General features: G+C 43.1%; 1 pseudogene; it reads left to right on the top strand.

Annotated features, from left to right (window-relative positions):
- Window positions 1-1,034: 1,034 nt before the first annotated feature.
- LOC112240668 lies at window positions 1,035-5,245 on the top strand (annotated as a pseudogene).
- The last annotated feature ends 1,559 nt before the right edge of the window (window positions 5,246-6,804 follow it).

Genomic DNA, 6,804 nt, shown 5'->3' with positions numbered 1-6,804 from the left:
GAAGGTAAGAACAAGATGTATGTCAGGAGAAGTGCAGTATTATCATGTATGAGCTTTTGTACCAAATACATTACGTTGTTACAGGTGTCAGTCAAGCTTATGGGGATGTGGCAGCAGTGTGTAGGAGGGACGTTCCTAGGTGTGAGAAGTGTGCAGAAGGGCATGAGACAAATAATGTGTAGGATTGGGGAAAGTAGTGGAATGTGTTAATTGTAGGGGTGCCCATGGGGCTGGGGTTCAGAAATGTCCCGTGCGAGAGAGACAGGTTGAGGTTTCCAGGGTCAGACTAGAGCAGAAGTTGTCATATGCTGAGGCAGTGAAGACAGTAGAGGAAGATGGGTCAAGGGGGAGGGATCCTGAGAGGAGTGGTGTGAGTAGTAGATCTGTACCAGTACAGAGGGATAGGCCATCAAGTGAATGTGTTTCAGTAAGATTGGATTTTTAGCATTTATAGTTATGGTTATCAATTGTACTGCAGTGATGGAATGTAAGTCACAGAACATTTAAGTTGTGGTGGTAGTTGCAGAGAGGTATTTGGGTGTACGAGATTTGACATCAAGAGTTACAGGGTGTGTGTTAAGTGGTGATGTCCCATCCTTTCCTTGGGGCTGCAGGTAGCCTAGTGGTTAGAGTGTTGGGCCAACACACTTTTCATGGCATGGAAAAGTTGCTTGATCAAATCCCTGAACTGACAAGGTACAGATATGTTGTTCTACCCCTGAACAAGGCAGTTAACCCACTGTTCCTAGGCTGTAATTGTAAAAAAGAATTTATTCCTGAACAACTTGCCTGGTTAAATTGAAAACAAATTAAATTTAAATTCCGGATGATGAGGTAGGAATAAATGCATTTAATTAGTGCAGTAGGGTGGTGTAAATTGTATTTGATATAATTTTGAAATTTGTGAGCGTTGTGTTAGAGGGTATGGTATTTATTTGTTACATTTTATCTATCAAGCGAAGTGTAAATTAGGGAGTTGTACTCCAGTCTAGTAGGTGGCGATAATGCAACAAATTGGATGCCTCATAGAAACCTCATAGAAGAAGAAGAACGTAATTTTGTAACACAGGTTCGGGATTCAACACCAAGGTACGAAGACCACTTTTGCAACAAAAACATTGGTGATTTTGTTGTTTTCATAGCTACATTAATATATCATGCAAAACGTAATAAAAATAATACGATTATTATGACACTTGGAGCAGTTTTATGCATCAGAAGTCGATTGTCGTAGCTTGTTTAGCATGCTAGCTAGTTACTGTAACGTTAGCTATCACAAAGTGGAGGTCATGGTGGGACGTTTGCAGGTCCTGGTAGTGCTGTCGCAGGGGAAATGTGTTTGGCTTTTAGCTAGATATGTGACGATGTCTCCTTACACGCCTTTGAACATTTGGCCTGTGAAAGGTTACAATTTCCGTGCTATGCATCCTTATCTAGCTAACACCTTATACACCTTTGAACATTAGACCCGTGAAATGTTACAATTTCAGTGCTATGCATCCTTATCTAACTAACACATCTGATTAGCTAGGTAAGTTAATGTATTGAGTTGACAATGACAACAGTATTCTTTGTTCAGTGGCGACGAAAAGAGTTGCCTGACATAAGCAATAGGTACGCTTCCTTGGCATGGATTTTATGATGGACATTGATGCTATTCATTCAACGGCGCCTAATGTTTTTGTGTTGTATTTGGGTCGTGTCACATTGCCATTGGGTTTTGTAATGTTGTTGCTTGAGCTTTTGTAATGGGGATGGAACTGAAGCCTGCCCTGGATGTTGACCAATGAATTTAATTGTATTGTGGCTACATTTGAAATGATTTGAACTATCGACTTGACTGCTTCCTGTCCTGCAACCAGGTATCAGGATGCTGTCCCTGTCCCGGTTGGCTTTGGTCTGTGCTGCGGCTCGGGGCCCAGTTGCTGTCTGTCAAGGCAGAGTGACGTCCATCACACGATTTAACAGCACAACTGTTGAGGTATCCTTCCACAAGCTGTGTAAAGTGCAAACTTGACAGTTCCAGACTATTGGTAGCAAATATTCTGTATTGTATTTAGACTATTAGGCCTAATGTTTTGCAATCTCTTTAGGCACCACCAATGAAGACAACATTTGGACCCCTGGCTGTCCAGGATAGAATTTTCACCAACCTGTATGGCCGACATGACTGGAGGTACCATTACAAACTGTTCTCTATACACAATAACACTCTACACAATGTCAGAAATGCTGGCCTTTGGGGTATGAGAGCTTGGACCAGCATTTTTCATCTGTACAATTATATAACATTCCATGCATATTACTTAATCATACAGTAATATGCTAATGTATAGTATTCTTAGGAATTAGGTGTCATATTATTTCTCTCTCCCTATGTCACTCCAGGCTAAAGGGAGCTCAAAGTCATGGTGACTGGTACAAGACCAAGGAGGTCCTGCTGAAGGGAGTGGACTGGATCCTCAACGAGATCAAAGTTTCAGGGCTGCGGGGGAGAGGTGGAGCAGGGTTCCCCACCGGCATGAAGCGGGGCTTCATGAACAAGCCCAGTGATGGCAGGTCAGTGGTACTGCCTATGTTGCTCATGTGATGCTCCGTTGTGACGTTTCCCCTAGGTACTGATCTAGGATCAGCTTTCCCTCCCCCAATACTAATCTTAACCATTAGAATCCAGGTGCAACTTTACCCTACACCCCCATTTGACACTGCCAACTTTGACCTGAGAAAGGAATCTAAAACTCCTATCCCCCCCTTCATCTGATCCTTAGACCAAAGTACCTGGTGGTGAATGCTGATTAAGGAGAGCCTGGCACCTGTAAGGACAGGGAGATCATGCGTAACGACCCCCACAAGCTGGTGGAGGGCTGCATGGTGGCCGGGAGGGCCATGGGAGCCCGCGCTGCCTACATTTACATCAGGGGAGAGTTCTACAATGAGTCCTCCAACCTGCAGGTGAGAGCGTGGACTGCATGAAAAGGGAAAACAAATTCATAACTACAAGGGTTTAGAGGTTGATCTCCAAACAGTTATGCTTACTCTTCTTAGATGTGGCACACTTTTTCACCTTTTCCAATGTTCCTAGTACGTTCAACACATATATGGTTCCTTTTAAGGTAATTGATTTTGAATGATGTCTTCTTTGATCTTGGCCATCTCCACCCTGCACAGCGGATGGACTGGCCACCCCTCATAGCCTGGTTCCTCTCTTGGTTTCTTCCTAGGTTCTGGCCTTTCTAGGGAGTTTTTCCGAGCCACCATGTTTCTACACCTGCATTGCTTGCTGTTTGGAGTTTTAGGCTGGGTTTCTGTACAGCACTTTGAGATATCAGCTGATGTAAGAAGGGCTTTATAAATAAATTTGATTTGATCCTGGTTTTGACCTCAGGTGGCCATCAACGAGGCCTATGCAGCTGGTCTGATTGGGAAGAACTCCTGCGGCTCTGGCTACAACTTTGACGTGTTTGTGATGCGTGGGGCTGGTGCCTACATCTGTGGAGAGGAGACGGCACTCATCAAGTCCCTTGAGGGCAAGCAGGGGAAGCCCCGCCTGAAGCCCCCATTCCCTGCTGATGTTGGTGAGTTTCTGAGGTGGAGAGGAACATAGAGTCCCCCCATGATGTAGTAATACCAGAATATGGAACTAATCATGGCATGGCAATGATATCTTTTTGATGATAATAGGTCAATTTACATCAATAACATCCAAATATCCTTTAGCTTATCTTCTAAAAGTTTAGTTCTAAACTGGTTGACCATTTTGTTCCCTCCAAGGTGTGTTTGGTTGCCCAACAACTGTCGCCAACGTTGAAACCGTAGCCGTGGCACCCACTATTTGTCGCCGTGGTGGCACGTGGTTCCTAGGCTTTGGCAGAGAGAGGAATTCAGGCACAAAGCTCTTGAACATCTCAGGTCATGTCAACACCCCCTGCACAGTGGAGGAGGAGATGTCTATTCCTCTCAAGGACCTCATCGAGAGACACGCAGGTACGTCCTTACCGTACACCACGTGAGCATTTAAAACTGAGCTGCATCTCTCTTCCCAATGTATAATAACCACCTCACCATTGTTGCTACAGTTAGCAAACATGTCAGTTCAAAGATATTCAATATATATACTGTATGTTGTCTTAAATTAGTAATAAAGCAATCCAGATGATTTTAACATTATCAGGTGGTTTTGTATCAAAGCCCTCATTCAGGTTTCCTAGTAAACACTAATGCCACAACAGACCTTTCTCAGTATTAAGGTACAGTATATATATCGTACTTGCTCATTAACACACATGTGCAGCCTCAATTCAACTGACCAAAGTGAATGTCTCTCTCTCTCCCAGGTGGTGTGCATGGTGGCTGGGACAATCTGTTGTGTGTGTGATCCCTGGAGGCTCTTCCACACCCCTCCTCCCCCGTTCAGTGTGTGACACCGTGCTGATGGACTTTGACGGCCTGGTCCAGGCTCAGACTGGCCTTGGCACTGCCGCTCTCATCGTCATGGACAAATCTGTAAACTCTCATCCACACTGTATGGGCTGGTTTCCCAGACAGTGATCAAGCCGAGTCCTGGAATAAGAAACACTTTCAATAGAAAATCTCCAGTGAAAAGGATATTTAGGGTTAATCTGTGTCTGGGAAACCGGCCCTGTATGTATAAGTATCAGTATAACACTGATGAGAAAGTGATTCTTACATATAGGGTAATTGAAATTAGATCTGACACATTGAGATATGTTGTTGAGAGATGTACTCTCATTGCAGACTGACGTCATCAGAGCCATCGCCCGCTTGATTGAGTTCTACAAACATGAGAGCTGTGGCCAGTGCACCCCCTGCAGGGAGGGTAAGGAAAGCTACTTACTTAACTATTTTGATCCATGCGTTGTGCCTTTTTAAAGACTGCTACAAGTATGTTTGTCTCTCTTTCTACCCTATTCCCATATTTATCTTACTTATTTTCTCCATCTCTCTTTCCCTCTGTGAAGGAGTGGACTGGATGAACAAGATGATGTGGCGCTTTGTGAAGGGTGATGCGCGGGCGGCTGAGATCGACAAGATCTGGGAAATCAGCAAGCAGATTGAGGGGCACACCATCTGTGCCCTGGGTGATGGAGCTGTGTGACCCGTACAGTGAAATACATGAAATACTGTATACAAAGTGCACTCGGAAAATATTCAGACCCTTTTTTTCACATGTTGTCATGTTACAGCCTTATTCTAAAATGAATTAAATAGTCCCTCCCCCCTCCCCTCAATCTACACACAATACCCCATAATGAAAGCAATAACAGGTTTTGACATTTTTGCAAATGTATAATAAAAAATAAAAAAATCACATTTACAGAACTATTCAGACCCTTTCCTCAGTACTTTGTTGAAGCACCTTTGGCAGCGATTACAGACTCAAGTCTTCTTGGGTATGACACTACAAGCTTGGCACACCTGTATTTGGGGAGTTTCTCCTATTCTCTGCAGATCCTCTCAAGCTCTGTAAGGTTGGATGGGGAGCATTGCTGCACAGCTATTTTCAGGTCTCTCCAGAGATGTTCGATCGGGTTCAAGTCCTGGCTGTGGCTGGGCCACTCAAGGACATTCAGAGAAGTGTCCCGAAGCCACTACTGCGTTGTCTGGGCTAGAGATCGACCTATTTAGGATTTTTCAACGCTGATACCGATTTATTGGAGGACCAATAAAAGCCGATACCGACTAATTGGATGATATTGTTTTATTTATTTGTAATCATGACAATTACAACAATACTGAATGAACACTTATTTTAACTTAATATAATACATCAATAAAATCAATTTAGCCTCAAATAAATAATGAAACACGTTCAATGTGGTTGAAATAATGCAAAAACAAAGTGTTGGAGAAGAAAGTAAAAGTGCAATATGTGCCATGTAAAAAACGCTAACATTTAAGTTCCTTGCTCAGAACATTTGAAAGCTGGTGTTTCCTTTTAACATGATTCTTCAATATTCCCAGGTAAGAAGTTTTAGGTTGTAGTTATTATAGGACTATTTCTCTCTAAACGATTTGTATTTAATATACCTTTGACTATTGGATGTTCTTATAGGCGCTTTAGTATTGCCAGTGTAACAGTATAGCTTCCGTCCCTCTCCTCGCTCCTACCTGGCCTCGAACCAGGAACACATCGACAACAGCCACCCTCGAAGCAGCGTTACCCATGCAGAACAAGGGGAACAACCACTCCAAGTCTCGGAGCGAGTGACGTTTGAAACGCTATTAGCGTGCACCCCGCTAACTAGCCATTTCACATCGGTTACACCAGAATTAATGTTTTGTTTTCGAAATGATAGTTTCCGGATACGACCATATTAATGACCAAAGGCTCGTATTTCTGTGTGTTATTATGTTATAATTAAGTCTATGATTTGATAGAGCAGTGTGACTGAGCGGTGGTAGGCAGCAGCAGGCTCGTAAGCATTCATTCAAACAGCACTTTTGTGCGTTTGCCAGCAGCTCTTCGCAATTCTTCTAGCATTGCTCTGTTTATGACTAGCCTATCAACTCCCGAGATTATTGCGAAGAGCTGCTGGCAAACAAAATTGCTGTGAAGAAATCATTACTAAAGGACACTAATAAGAAGAAAATACTTGCTTGGCCAAGAAAAATGAGCAATGCACATTGGACCGGTGGAAATCAAATCAAATTTTATTGGTCACAAACACATGGTTAGCAGATGTTATTGCAAGTGTAGAGAAATGCTTGTGCTTCTAGAGCCGACAGTACAGCAGTATCTAAGAGATAATATCTAACAATTCCACAACAAAACCAAATATCTAA

This window comes from Oncorhynchus tshawytscha, linkage group LG18 (genome assembly GCF_018296145.1).
Source record: "Oncorhynchus tshawytscha isolate Ot180627B linkage group LG18, Otsh_v2.0, whole genome shotgun sequence".
NCBI lineage: Eukaryota > Metazoa > Chordata > Actinopteri > Salmoniformes > Salmonidae > Oncorhynchus > Oncorhynchus tshawytscha.
The sequence above is the reverse complement of the archived record's forward strand: the minus strand, read 5'-3'. Positions and strand labels throughout refer to the sequence as shown.